This window comes from Gossypium arboreum, chromosome 2 (assembly GCF_025698485.1).
Source record: "Gossypium arboreum isolate Shixiya-1 chromosome 2, ASM2569848v2, whole genome shotgun sequence".
In the NCBI taxonomy this organism is placed as follows: domain Eukaryota; kingdom Viridiplantae; phylum Streptophyta; class Magnoliopsida; order Malvales; family Malvaceae; genus Gossypium; species Gossypium arboreum.
In genome coordinates, this window is record NC_069071.1 from 23,885,521 (window position 1) to 23,901,981 (window position 16,461).

A 16,461-nucleotide genomic window follows, 5' to 3' on the forward strand; every position below is an offset into this window, starting at 1 on the left:
ATGACCCCATTTATGCTCTATTCCTCGACAATATAACCCCTATAAACTTGAAGCCCTAGTTACACTTCAACCTCAGATAGTATAATTATCGTCAAGTGGGACCTTGAGTTGCAACACGATCCGACTTCCTGGGTGATGGCTCCATACTCATATGACAAATGAAATTTGTAGGTGACTCAACTCCACTACACCACTATGAATTTAAACAATCATTAAAACTATAATCATGTCTATCTCAAATACGGACAAAAATAAATTTACAAATTTTTAATTTCCAACCACAAGAAAAGAAAAAAGAATTTTTTCTTTTACCAAAGTGAAAACGCGTCCTATAGAACGCATTTTTATTAGAAGTGAAAACGCACCCCATAAGACGCATTTCTCTTTTTATTTCCAAAAACAATGTAAATAGATAAATTTTCAAAAAAATGTAGTATAGATTCTCAATTAATTTTTTTTAGCATATATGTAAAATTAAAATAAAAAAATAAAAGTAAAAAGATTTACTCAATTTGATGAAACACACGGGGTGGGAGAGTTGGATCCCTACAAGATGGGAGGTTTTGGATGAGACTCAAAAGCGCGCAACTGATTGATTTTTTTGGAGGGTCCCACCATGTGGGACGGTGGTTTGCTGATACCCCTATTTTCGCAAAACAAATAACTCCAAATTCCTTCAAATTATTCAAAGATTTAATCACCCTCATTATCCCTCAACTCTTTCAACTATTGAAATTTCGTAGTCTTTACTCTATATTTTTAATTTTAGAAATTTAATTCCTCTGCTTGTTTAATTTAAAATTAATATTTAATTTATAACCCACTAATGAAAGTTTTTATTATTCAATTAAACAATAGCAATTAAGAAGGTTATCAATTGCATTTTAAATTTTTGTTGGAACTAAAGGTATCTCTCTATATTTGTTTTATGATTCATAAAAAACTAATCTTTTCAGGGTTTATAGTTATCTCTCTTACCAATATTATTTCCAAGATTTTAACTTTAATTATATTTTAATATTTAAATCAAATAAGTAGAATGACTATTCGTTTTATGATTCATAAAAAACTAATCTTTTCAGGGTTTATAGTTATCTCTCTTACCAATATTATTTCCAAGATTTTAACTTTAATTATATTTTAATATTTAAATCAAATAAGTAGAATGACTAAATTACTAAAATTAAAAGTATAAGAGATTGAATTTTAAAAGTTTTAAAGAATATAGGGACTGAAGATAGAATTAGACCTTTTTAAAGAAAAGCCATATGTATAGACCCCCAAGTCCCGGGCCCAATAGATCCCCTCTCCACAATTTTCGGCTCAATCCGCCGTCGTATAGTACCTCCTTCCACATCCCCCAACGGCACGTGCCACACGTGTCTCTCCCAACTGCCTTCAAAATTCAAAAATCCACTCCCTTTCTCTTATTCTCATTGACACAGTCCATTTTCTTTATAACTCAATCCTTTTGCTTTGAATGATCATTGTCTGAAACCAAAGCTTAAAAAAGATCGAGGAGGATCCGGTTAAATGTTAATCGGGTGCATTTGATTGTTCTCTCTTTATAATTTCTATTTTGAAGAGGTAAACCTTTAGATCGAAGGATCGAAGTTTTGTTTTTAATTTGATTAAATAATTGAAAGAAAGCGAGGTGGAAGAGTGTTGGGAGATGAACGGAATGGGGAGACAGAGGCAGAGATCTGATGCGGCAGGAGTTCAAGTGCACCATCAGAGACAACACTCAGATAACTTCTTGGAAACGACGTCGAATGGGAGATGGCTTCAGTCTGCTGGTCTTCAACATCTTCACTCTTCCAACAACTCTGTTCCTCCTCTTCAGGTCTCACACTTTTTCCTTTTTAATTAATTTTTTTGTTGGAGAAATAAAATGAAAATGGCAATCTATTTTTTTTAGTAAGAATAAACTGAAAATGTGTTGATTTTTTAGATTTAATTATATAATTTTAAGTCTAACATGCGAAAGGAAAAACAGTTAAGCCGGCTGCTTTAACTCTTGAGATTTCCTTTTGGTATTAAAAGAAAACAAAATGAATGAAGTTTTCCAGATGACACTTTATTGGATAAAAAAATTGATAAATGTTTGATTTTTTTCCCTTTTTTAGATTGGAAATTAATTTGCGAGCAAAATAAATAAATGGAATGTGCAGGGAGCAATATTTCAATACAAAGTAGTTATTATTTCGAATGCATGATTTTGCTGCTTATGCTGCTTGGATCGAGAGCAGGATTATGCGTTTTATGGTGGAGGAGGAGGATCTCAAGGATCTAGAATGTATAGGAATGTACAGAGGGGTTCTAATACGGGGAACGACTATTTCACGGAGCCTACAACTCCTCCATTTAGTTCGCGTCCGCCAAGCGGCGAGTTCAGTCCCGGTCTCTTAGATCTACATTCTTTTGATACTGAGCTTCTGCCTGAGGTTGGTCACTTGCCATTTCATCTTAGAGTTACAGTTAGCGAATGTAATGTAGATTTGTGTGTACGCAAGTCATACTTTGGCCTTCAAATGCAAAGAATCAATGAAACTGGAAGCTATTTGTACTTTTGTTTCATCAAGAAATATGCAGGTCGAACTTTTGAGATTTAATTGTATGATCTTCAACCTGGGGATGTGATGCTGAACGATGCAAACTGTGTTGCATATATTGTTGATGAATTTATTTTTTTCCTCTTTTTCCGAGACAATAGAAAATTATAAAGTCATATGTGGAGTAATTTAGTGTTTAATACTTAGTTATGGAACTCTGTTAACTGGTGACAGATGCAGATTCCTAACCTGTATGATGCTCCTCTTTATAATCATGTTCGAGGTAGAAGCCTTGATGACTCTGAACCCTATATTTCAAACAACAAACAAAGAGGCAAAGCTCGTGGTGTGCCAGAGAATAGCCTCCTTACAAGCTTTGCTGCAGACAGAGAGAAGGTCAATTCAGTTGCAAAGATCAAAGTTGTGGTATGTTTTTATTCTGCTCCGTTTTCTAACCTAATGGACTTGAACATCACCAGAACCTGTGGCTTTTTGACTGCTTCTGGGTTCATGCTAAACCACATTTATGCAAGACTTGCTTTGCACAAGTAAACTAACATCATGTTTATGTTACATGTGAATACTACTATCCCACTGAGACTGAGTATGGGTTTTTGACTGCAGGTGCGGAAAAGACCTCTGAATAAAAAGGAGTTAGCAAAGAATGAGGAAGATATTATAGAGACACTTTCCAATTCCCTAGTAGTCCATGAGACTAAACTTAAGGTAACAGTAACATTGTTTTGTCCTCTACAAACTCAACAATATACCACTCTACGAAGGTTATACAAGAACCTAGGAATCCAATATAAACCCAGAGAATCGTCAACAGGTGTATGCCAATTTTCTACCCTGAGGTATATTAAACAAATGTGAATGGGACTAATGACCCGCAGTTTTCACACAAGATTATTTTAAGCTGCAGTTACTGCAATGCCAATCCGCAGCCTCTTGGGAGGTTCAATTATATTTTTGGAGGTTTAGCATCAATGGTTGTTTTAGTCTTTCTTGCTAGAAACATAATGTCATGCATGTCAAAAAACTAATAGTTTATGTTCTCTTCTTTTAACACTTGGCTTTTGACGCACTTCAATTACTCATCTGCTTAGTAACATTTAGAATTTGAGCAACGTTTTGATGCCTTTAATTCTTTACATATTGTAGGTTGACCTTACAGAATATGTGGAGAAGCATGAATTTGTTTTTGATGCAGTGCTGAATGAGGAGGTCTCAAATGATGAGGTATGTAGATGATCTAAATTTATTAGTGGAAAAAGGAAGAAAATATTATAAGACATGGTTTTCCTTGAAAAGTTGTTTTTATCAACCTATCTTGGTCTCATTTGTTTTTTGTAGATCTATCGTGAGACTGTGGAGCCCATAGTTCCTATAATTTTTCAGCGCACTAAAGCGACTTGTTTTGCATATGGTCAAACAGGTGAATAACTTTCTCCAAAATCTTGGATATACACTATGATGAGTTGATATTGCATGACTATTCATTTTTGTGTAATGTTTGTATAATTTTAAATTATAATGAAATGTTACTTTCAGTGATGTATTTGGCATAATCCTTTGTCATTAGCCCTTTCTATTCTTCTGCCTAATTTGGCAAAGTCAAAGGATGCCTTCATTATTTCTTACCGCAAATTTTGTTTGTTGAACACAAAAATTTACCTTCTTCATCAAGTCATGTTATATTTTTAGATTATAGCTGTAAGCATCTTGAACTTATAGGTCTTTCTCTTCTTCAGGAAGCGGAAAAACCTTTACTATGAAGCCACTTCCTCTTAAAGCTTCTCGGGATATCTTGAGATTGATGCACCATACTTACAGGAACCAGGGGTTTCAGTTGTTTGTGAGCTTCTTTGAGATATATGGAGGAAAATTATTTGATCTCCTCAGTGATAGAAAGTAAGTTATTAAGCATGCCCTCTAGTCAGTGCTATTAGTTTATGAATTGGCCGAGAGCTGATCCTTCTTTTGCAGAAAACTCTTTATGCGAGAGGATGGTAAGCAGCAAGTTTGCATTGTGGGTCTGCAAGAGTACAGGGCATCAGATGTGGAGACTATTAAGGACCTTATTGAGAAAGGAAATGCCACAAGAAGCACTGGTACTACAGGTGCAAATGAGGAATCTTCCCGTTCTCATGCCATACTTCAACTTGCTATCAAGCGATCTGTTGATGGAAATGAATCGAAGCCTCCCCGTGTTGTTGGCTCTCCTTTATAGATCTAGCCGGAAGTGAACGAGGTGCTGATACTACGGATAATTATAAACAGACAAGGTACACTGCGTTCTTTCAATTACAAAATGATATGATCATTGACCATGGTTGATATTTTGATTCATTACCGGAGGCAATAGTTGAAATAAAGAAATGTTGCATCTGATATTAAAGTTAGATTTACGATGCATTGTAACCGGACGTATGCTAAATATAACTAACATACAAATTCTCTTAGATGAAAGGTTTTTCCAAATACTCTGGAGATTCTGGATTGTCTCAGCTTTTCCAAGTCATGTAGGTGTCATAGTTTCATAGTTCTCTTAATTAAATTTACTTAATGATTTATTATCAAGTCAAACATTTAAAAGTACAAGGGTGTTTAAGGAGTCTAAATACACCTGGAGTTTGTACTTTTGCAGATAAAATATGGTTCCAGTTCATGTTGTTCAGCTCTATCACCCTACACACATATACATTCATGCGGCACAAACCTTAGATGTGTACTTAATTAATTTTGCTGGGTCTGCTTGTTTAATTTAGCCGCTTCTATTTACGATGCAGAATGGAAGGTGCAGAGATCAACAAGAGCTTACTTGCATTGAAAGAGTGCATAAGAGCTCTTGACAATGATCAGGGCCACATTCCTTTCAGAGGCAGCAAACTGACGGAGGTTCTAAGGGACTCGTTTATGGGAAATTCCCGTACTGTTATGATATCTTGCATTTCACCGAGCTCAGGGTCATGTGAACACACTCTGAACACCTTGAGATATGCTGATAGGTGAATGGAACTTGCTTAATTGTTAAATGGTTTCAGCATCAGTTTATTCCTATTTTGGTTTTGTTTGCTTTCCTTTCATGTATTTGACTTACATTCAATGTTAAACTACATCCAGGGTGAAGAGCCTTTCAAAAGGGGGAAATCCTAAGAAGGATGCATTATCTTCAAGCTTAAACCTGAAAGAGTCAACTGCTCGGCCATTATCTTCTGTTTTACCACCTGCATTGACCTCGGAGGATTGTATTAATGATACATGGCCTGACCAAAATGAAAGAGATGATGTTGCTACGTCAGAAGATTCCTATGAGCCAGAGAAACTGATGTGGAAGAAAAATGGAAAGCCGGATCAATACAATTTCTCAATTTCAGAGGACAAGTTACGGAAACCTAATGGTGAGACAAGATGGAAGGAACCACTAAGATCTGATTTCAAGCATTCAAAATCAGATGATGATTTGAATGCTCTCCTTCAGGTAATTCTTGAAAGAGAATGACTATTGTTAGAGATATGAACAGTGATTTGTATGTGTTAAAAAGTTTGTGCATTGCTTTTACTTAGGAAGAGGAGGATCTTGTAAATGCTCACAGGCAACAAGTGGAGGAGACCATGAATATTGTCAAAGAGGTAAGCAATTAGACCATTTCATTGAAGTACCTGTGTTGCTTTGACTTTTTGTTTTTCTTCCAAGTATTTTGCATCCAACATTCCTGTCCAACTCATATCGAAATAAGAGCATCGGGATAAAACCCTCCAAGGGCCTTCTAAATACATGGAAATGCTTAAATATGCATCCATCATTTACAGGAGATGAACCTGCTGGTTGAAGCAGACCAACCTGGGAACCATATTGATGATTATATATCGAGATTGAATGCCATTCTTTCTCAGAAAGCTGTCGGCATTACACAGTTACAAACTCGTTTATCTCGTTTCCAGAATCGCTTAAAGGAGTATAATGTTTTAGTATCTTCTTCGGGGTATTGATTATTTGTAGCTGTGTGCTGGATGATTTTCCGATTATCATGTAATCTTCGTAGCTTGCATATAGGAAAAAACGGAAGGTTATAGATACTTAGGGATTCCAACTCTAAATCCATTGAATATCGTATTATTAAAAATGACTACATGAATCACAAGCGAGTTAAATTCCAAGGTTCTCTTCTTTCTTTCGCAAATTCTCGTTCTTTCTTTTACTTTATTAATTAAGATTCCTTGTTTGCATATGCTATTGTAAATTTTGAAGCATTGCTTGTAATTCATTTCATTATTTGGATATTTCTCAAACTATTATACAATCTTTTATTTTATTTTGTCTATATAATCTATAAACTATATCTATAATATTAGAAATCCTATCATACCTATATATGTCACAGGCTGCTGATTAAAGCTCATGATTATTGTGCATAAAATGTCTCATGGAGGTCAACTGATTAAATGGAGCTCATTTCACCCACTTGAGCTGGCTTGATTTGTGGAACCCATGGATATGTCTATTTACTTGAAGCCTTAGTGGCCTAAAGAAACACTCTAGTATTACTAGGGTAATTAAACTAATTTTAGTCATTGATGTAATTCAATTTGTATTGTTAGATTTGGGAAACTCAACTATAAATAGATGTTTTCCCTTCATTTGTAATTATCTCATTGTACTTCACTCATTTTTGAGTTAAAAATATATTGAGAGGATTTACTCAAATACCTTGTGTGCATTACTTTCTTGTGGTTTTTCGATTCTTTCGTTGTCCTTTCATTTCGAGTTGTTTTTGCTATATTTTTTTGTGCCTTGGAGAATTTCTAAGAGAATTCTCATATTTTGAGAGTTAGGCTGACTTACACAGATTTGAAGCAAAGAAATCTCCTAAGGCTGCGTGGTTTGTCAAACTTAAGTTCTAGCCTCATGACATTGGTATCCGAGCAAGTGTTCGAATGTGCTGATTGAGATGTCAAAAGGAGTAGGCGAGTAGGTTGAGCCAATGGAGACCTTTGATAGGGCTAATAAAGCTAGCAGATCGAGGGAGCTGTCAGCTTTAGATGGTAGGGTGGCCAAACTTAAGGGATCTATGGGTAATATGAAGAAGACCTTCAAGGAAGTTGATAGGTATACCACAGAGTTGGAATGGAGGCAAGATCAACTCAAGGTACAAATGATAGAGGCCCTTGGTAATAAAATGGATTCGATGCAAGCGGACCTCAATACCACTGTGGGATTTTCTTAAATCTGATATCATAGAAAGGTTAGGAAGCTTATCAGCTTGAGAAAGCATCAGTTACTTATGCACAAACTTTAGCTACCTTCTTTTATGTAGATTGCTCTTTAATATTTCTCTCTTTCAACTAGACCAGTGAAAAAGATGAAGAAGGAACTGAAAAATGAAAGAGTAACACTGAAGATTAACGTCTCTCCTTTATATAGCACTTTCGCTCTTTTTTCACCGATACCAAATTCAACAACCAAGTGTACACGTCCATAATAATTATATCTCCCACTAAGATATATTCCTAGTTCAAACTTAACGGAACCAACATTGAAATCCAACTTTTCATCAACCAATCTGTTAATTCCTTTTATTTCTACTAGAATCCGTTCAATTTGTAAGCTTTTCAATTCAGTTCCTACAATCACCATTCCAACTTAAACTTGACGTTTAGGGGCGTGACACATCAAGTACCAAAAGTTAATGAACTTGTTGATGTATTTCTGTAAAAAAAAAAAAAACCCAGATTACCACCAAAGAGAGAAGTTAAGTTTGGAATTGATGTGGTACCGGATCCGCTTCGATCTCTATTGATTCGCATAGATTAGTACATACATAATTAAAAGAGTTGTAGGCATTGTTGAAATAATTATTAGATAGGGGATCTATTCAACCAAGCATTTCATCTGGGAGTGCGATAATGTTATTTGTGAAAAATAAAGACAGAACTATGAAATTGTATTTGATTTTACGCAATTGAGTAAAGTCACCATAATAAAGAGCAAGTATTTGTTATTCCATATAGACGACTTATTTGTTTAGTTAAAGAGAGCTACCATATTTTCGAGAATTGACTTTCGATCAGGTTGTTATCAATTCAGAGTTATGAGTAAGATGTATCAAAGATTGCTTTTAGGATTTGTTATGGACACTGCGAGTTTCTGGTCAAGCCGTTTGGATTAATCAATGCTCTAGCCATTTCCATGGACCTGATGAATAGAATTTTCTAACTGTATCTATATAATATTTTTGTTAAATTTATTGATGAAATTTTGATTTATTCAAGAAATGAAACTAAATATGATCAGCATCGAGAACAACGTTATAGATTAGCAAATGTAAAATTTGGTTTTGAAAAGTGAAATTTCTAGGACATCAAATTTTTAGCTAAAAGAATCCATACTGATCTGAATAAAATTTCAATAATTGAGAACTAGAACCCTACGAAGAATATTATATAAGTACGCAGTTTTTTGGAACTAGTTGCATATTACAAATGGTCTGTTAAAAGTTTTATTTATGATAACTTTACTGATAAGGAAACTATTGTAGAAAGATTTTAATTTTGTTTGGTCAAGTAAATGTCAACATAATTTCAAACAGTTGAAAACGTCATATGTGTTGAAAGATTCAAAGTTGAAACAAGACATGTTGCGTGAAGCCCAAAGTGATACCTATTTGAATAATCATTCAAGCATTGATAAAATGTACTGTAAACTGAAACAATAGTACGAGTGATCGGATGTAAAAAGGAAGATGGCAGAATTAGTGGTTAAATGTCTGGGATCTCAGCGAGCTAAAGTCGATTATTAGGTTCCTCCAAGTTTGTTGAATCAATAATAATTCCAGAATGGGAATGGAACAAGTTTCTATAGATTTTGCGTCTGATTTATCTGACATGGGAAAAATAAAAATTATGTAATTGATGATAGTTTGGTAAATCAACACACTTTAATCCTGTCAGGACAGATTACTCACTCGAGAAGCTAACTGAAAAGAATATCTCTAAGAGTGTCAGATTATATAGTGTACCACTGTCTATTATTTCAGACTAATGATGAAGTGTACGATATTAAGGAGGCTATGTGGGAACCAGATGAAGCTATGAAACCACACTCATTAACTTATTCACAGGTAAAAATTTTGAGGATGAAATTTCCTAAGGGGGAAGAGTTGTAACAACCTGTTTTTCAATGGTGTTGAAAACAATGATTTCAGAATCCCATTCTTTAATAATCGAATTTGTAAATATTTTTAATAATATTATCGAGTTAATTATGATTTTATATTGAATTTTGGTTTGACGAATTTATTAATTGACTAGTTAGTTAAGGTATAAGTGTTTTAACTCTAAAGTCAATGGTGTTAGAAAATGAGGTATCAGGACCTCATTTTCGTAAATTGAGCCCATAAATATTATAATATTTACAAAGTTGTTATTTAGGTGAATTAAATTTTGGATAAGTAATTTTGTCAAATTAATAACTAATTAAGGTACAAGGACTAAATCGTAAAAACTATGAAAGTTAATCGTTAATGATTTTTATTAGTTAAAAGAGTTAAAGTGGCAATTAAACCATATTTAATTAATAGTGGATGGTTTGCTAGTGCTTGTTAAGAAAAATGTTAAAATATTGAAACTTTAAATGATATAATGTGTATATTAATAAAATAAAAGAAACAAAAGATGTCATTGTTCATATTCTTGTTCTTAAGTTGAAACATCAAAGAAAAAAAATGAAAGGAGAAGCCATTTTTAAGCTCAAGCAATTGGTGTATGCATGGTAAGCCAAATCAAGTCCCCCTTTTTTTTTTTTATAAATTTTATGTTTATGAGATCATTGTAACTCAATTTAGCTAAGTCGTGTTTTATTTTCCAAAATTGTTAAAGTTTTAATATGTTACCATTAATGATTTTTGAAACTTTTGATGTCAATAGTTAGCTTTTAAGCATAGAAATGAAAAATGTATTAATTTGTAAAGTAAAATGCTAGTTTTTGAGTATAAGGACTAAAATGAATAAACTGTAATTATTATAAGAATTTGATAGAAACTAATAGTAAAGGGTTATAAAAGGATGTAACTAAAATGGTAATGAAAAACAATGCTCAGATATGAAAGTTTCAGTTGTTTCAATTTTAGGGACTAAATTGAATAAAATGAAAAACTTTAAGGAACTTTTATAAAATCAAATTAAATTGTCATATGCATCTAATAGGCTGTTAAAAGATGTTTAGAATTGATAAATTGTAATGAATTATTATAGATTGAGATTCTAATCAAATGGAAGATAATCAAGGAAAAGGGAAAATTGTAGATTAGTCCTCGATTTTTTGCTTATTGTTGTTTTCCCGGGTAATTTCATATGAAACTTACTTTATTAATTCAAGTTATGTTTTTATTATATCATTCTGCTTTTTGGTTTGAATTATTTTATAAATATTGTCTTTTTGGCAACAAAGGGACTAAATCATAAATACGTAATAAAAGAATAATATGTATATATACATGATTTTGATATAAATATGTATATGATGTTATTAGGTATAGATGTTTATAGATTTCTATCCAAAATATATAAAAAAAAGTGTGTGCACGATTACAAGGTTTGAAACAATATAGAAATGGATATGATGTATTGGATGATATGTACATGATGATATTACATGCTTTAAATGTATATGAATTGCTATTTGAAATATGATAAGTATTTACAAGACAATAGAGATTGAATTGGTACGAATTTGATAATAGGCCTGTGTAACTCAGTAAACAATTTAAATATGAATGGCGTGCCATTAGAGTTCAAAAGATATTGAGTGTTGGTTAGGGATTTTGTAACACCATATACCCAACCCGATTTATCGGACTTGAATATAGGATGCCATAATAATCAAATATAAAAAAAATGTTACAACCGGAAAAAACCATACAGAACATACTTTTTATACATTTTATTATTTTATTTTTTGTGTAAATCAAAAGATTTTGAAGGAAACATTTATTAATTACAGTAAATTCTCAAAACTAGTATAAGACATTACAACTTAAACCTTTGTTAAACTAGACTTAATCTTGGCGTAGAATACTATTCGCTATATATACCTAAGAGTGCTCCTCTGTATGCATTATATCGCTCTACAAACAGTCGCACATTCCTAGTTTGCTACCTTCTAGCATATTAGTTCAATCTAAATAACTTGCATCACAAATAGATGCCCTTAAGTTCATTCAGAATTTAGTGAGTCTCAACTAATATTACCTTTCAACGTTGTTGTTGAATTCCTCGGCTTTAAGATTTTGAACTTCTATTCAAGCTTTGGCGGACAATTGACCACCTTATACATATTCCACCCGACGGGCGAATCACAAACTTCACACCATATTGCAAATCCTATTTCACAATCTCTTTGAAGGTAAAAGCTGGATACATTTCATAAAATGATAGATATACAGATACTACTCATGGCAGATTCTTATACTGGTTCTGGTGGCTATTAGAATGCCAGCCACATCGTATCTTTAACTCGATCCAAACAATGAACTTATTCTGATGAATGTAATAATTTAGATCATCCAATAGAATTCTAGATGACTTCGATACATAACGTGAAAATTCCAAGTATATCGTACACTTACACCACCCATAATTCTAGATACGCCAATCTCTCTATCCTAGCAAATAACTATGGTGAATTCATCATTCGGGTACACTACTAGGAACCCTTTAAGAAAATGCCTCAAAGGCATACCCAGATCTAGCCACAAAGGCAGACTAACAACTTGCCACTTAGGTGTTACAAAATTCGCATTACGTGCTTTCTAGATAACTCTGTCACTAAGCCTTTATTTAGTTTGCCCCCAAGGCGCCACATAACTATCGTGTTTGACGATATGGATTTACCAAAACTCAACATCACCTGAGGTTTTCCAATCATCACCCCTGGGATATGTCAAAACGCTAGTAGACAAATGTGACTAATCCGCCATTTCCAGAATATGTCATGGCTATGGTCTTTTCACAAATCTACCATACTGACATTTTCTCGTGTTTATTATCCCGGTGGATCTCATGTTTACGATCCCGGTGAACTACATTTTTTCCATATTGGTCTTCATGTTTACTGTCCCAACAGACGTCTTCAAAGCACCACTGCGGGGTCCATCATCATCTCTCATATTTTTCCAACAATCCACACGAACCACTTTACTCCAACCTTACTTTTTCATGCATCATTCATATTAAACATAATGGATCACTCATACCCATAAGAGAATCATACTTTCTAGCATATAAATTCCCAAGCATGCTTACCACACATCTTCATATTCATGCAACACATCCTATACTTCTTTTACCTACATGCAAATGTTTCACAAAAAACACCCACACACATATACAACAACTTCTTAAGAAGACATGCACAACTATAAAGACATCAATCATACAAAGATTCATCATAAAATAACATGTAGGAGTCGAGCCTAGAGACTCACTAGGGACCCACATTTACCTTGGCTCAAGGCTTTTGTTTCAATCGTCCTTTCCGATCCAACAACAATTGATTAAATGAATCATGAAATTTCTATTAGAATCCCGATTTATAGATAGTTTACTAACGTTTCAACTACATGTGACCCCTGATGTGATCCGGCTCGGGTAGATGAGTCGGCCCGATCGTAGTTCGAGAGAGTCGTTCGTGCCTCAGATTTTAGTAATAAAAGTAAAATAATAGATTAGAATAAGCGGAAAGTTTCAAGAAGGGTAAGTTTAGTAATAGGTTCGGTTATGTGTACCAAAGATGGGTGATGGATAAATGAGTCGGTTTGGTTACGAGAAGGAAAAGTTGAAAGATGGGGAATGGAAAAACGAACTCAACGTCAGGAATGATTCAACACTAAGAAGTGTTACCCCGGTTCCTATATTGTTAAGGTGAAAGATGGATAGATGGATAGGTGAACGCCACACCAAGATTGGTGATAAGTTCAAACAAGACGATTGACGCCACTAGCACAAGCCACATAAGTCTTTCGAAACTTGTACGAGATATGAGAGCAAGCAACCTCACAAGAACAAATGTTCATTAACAATTTTGGCCAAAAGTCCTTTACAAATGAAAGAAAATAAATATTTATAGGCACATAGATGACCATTCAAATTCGGCATCTAGGTGTTCACACAATAATAAAAACGTTCACACTAATGTATTAAAATAGTTCATAAATTCGGCAGATTCATGCACTAGCTAAATGGACACTTTCTTCCCCCTTGGTTTGTGCATGAATGCTTAGTCATAAAGAAAGGCTTCAAGTGACTTGTATGTGCACCAAAAGGTTGCATTCATCTCCTTGGGACGTTCATGCACTTGTATGGAACATGTATCTTCATAATTAAACACTTTAATGGCATGTAAGTTCATAAATGGCAGCATGAACCTAGTAAATTCGTTCTCCCTTTGTGCATGCACTTAATTCAATCAATGTGTTGAATTATGGAGTTAATTCCTTCCTTGGACGTTCTTGAACCCATCCATGCATGTGTAGTAGCCTATAGGTCAATTCAAAGTGTGAACATGTTCAAGGAGCTCTATGGTCAACATAAAATTAGTTAGCGACTACTTCTTGGCGAATAAGTGCCTTGGAAAGTTAAGAGACAGCCACCATACATGCACTTAAGCCATTCATGCATTCTATCATCCCATGCATTTGATCCATTCATGGACTAGCCTTTAATGTCCATACATGCATTCGACACATGCATGAATTTGTAGAAACATTGCATCTAGCCGTACATGCACCAAATTTAATACTTCTTCATTCATGAGTGTGGAATGCCCAAAAGAGATGTTTCTTCATCCATACATTGTACCATCCAAAGGAATGTACCTACATAAAATAAACAAGTCATTAAGACATCTCATGAACACTCATAAATTCAGCACAATGTGAACACATTTAAGTTATGTGATATCTATGACATATTAATAACAAATATTAATATAAGACAAGTTTAATGCTTAAATAAATATGTGCAAATTTTATTTAATGCATTAAAGACAAAACCGAGTTGAACTAAAATGAGCTAAGCTTTAGCTCGTGAGCTAAAGTTGAGCTGAGATTAAACTCCTAAGCTGAAGTTGAGTTAAGGTTTAGCTCGTGAGCTGAATATGAGCTAGGAGTGAGCTCGGTTTAGCTCGAGACAAGTTGGATTGAGCTCGAATAAGTTGGATTTGAGCTGGGCCAGCTAGTGGAGCTGGAACGAGCTTGGATCAGCTTGCCAACATGTCAATGCTCGGCTTGACAGGCTTGTTCTATAAAGTTCATGGGCGTGCTCGTATCATTCCCCCTCTTTAGGCGACTTGTCCTCAAGTCGAGCCGTTTGTCCATGGGAGAACTTTGACTCATGCATGGTTTTCCTCGGTCAAATGGGATGGAAGATGTCACACAAACTTGAAAAATTCTTACCACAGCCAATAAAAAGAAACTCAAAGGAGTCAAATTCAAATGTGTTCGATAGTTCATAAAATATTCATTCAATCGAACATATGCCAAAAATCTCAATTGGACAAAGCAAGCATACATAAATTTATCAAAGAGTTTCATTAGACCATCGTTACAAACATGAAAACTAAGTTGGATCAAGGGATAATTGGTTGAAAATGATCGTAGGCACTTAAACACATTATTCCTCATCCAAAACATTTTAATTTCTTTAATCGAATATAGTAACTCATTTGGTCCTTTGTCTTGCTCATGCAAGGTATGCCATGGCCAAAGGTATGCTAACTCTTTCTTTCGTTTTTGAACAACATGAGGGGAGTCTCCAAATTCCAACGTAATAATCACATCATCACAATGCCAAAAGGAAAAATCCATCACATCAAAGTATAAATAATTTCCAAACAACCAATCAATGGAATTTTCAACTTCAATCGAATTGAGCAAAGATATTTGAAAATTTTCAGATGACTTACCTTGACGAATATGAAGAGAAGACAATTGAGAATTGGGTTTACCTTTCTCAGTCAAAATGAATCTTCTCTCTTTGGATAGATAACGTAAGACAAACCTATTACTCCGATAAATTTGAATAGGTGGTGACGCACCATGACATGTCTTACTCCTCGAGGGGTGGAATTCACAAAAATGAGAATGGTTAGTATTATCGAAAACTATGGACTTAAATGGAAAAGGAAAGTTACCATGGAAATTTGATTCAATTCCAAAAACATAGGTTGGCCTTACCTTCTCGAAATGAAACGAAAATTTCAGATGTGGCCAAACAAGGTGATTAATAAATGAATCAAAATTGAAACCCAAATCATTGAATTTCACCTTCTTATCAAAATTTTGAACATCAAGCAAACATATTTTGATTGCAAATGATGCAAAGTGCTTAATGTTTCCATAAAATGAATTCATGTAGCAAATACCAGGCTTGAACACACGAACTTGATCATTTGATTTAGCAGGCAACCTGTTAAATAAGGAAAATATAATCAACTCATCGCATGATTCAAATTTCACTCGTTTAAACACACATGTTGATTTGACAAAATCGAGCATACCAAAATGCAAAGGTTTATACTTCACGAGTATTAATCGGGAATGCAAATCACTACATGGAAATTTCGCACAAAAACTCAAAGATTGTTCATGAAGAACACAATTGCACATATCATGTGAAGATCTTTTAACATGGATGCCAAACAAAGAATTTTTAACGAACATGCAACTTTTCAAACAGGCAGATTTATCACAAATCAATTGAGTAAGCATATTTAAACATAAAGATTTAACACATGAGTTCAAAAAGTTTACAGGGTCAAACACATGAGAATTTTTACGTGACAGACTTTGATCAAACATGTTCAAAATTTGCTGAGAGAAAACTAATCCAATGTTGTCAACAAATTTGC

The 16,461-nt window shown here is 34.1% G+C and overlaps 1 pseudogene; it reads left to right on the forward strand.

The window, feature by feature from the left end:
• The first annotated feature begins 1,323 nt into the window (after positions 1 to 1,323).
• Positions 1,324 to 7,263, forward strand: LOC108463412 (kinesin-like protein KIN-13B; annotated as a pseudogene).
• Positions 7,264 to 16,461: the final 9,198 nt, after the last annotated feature.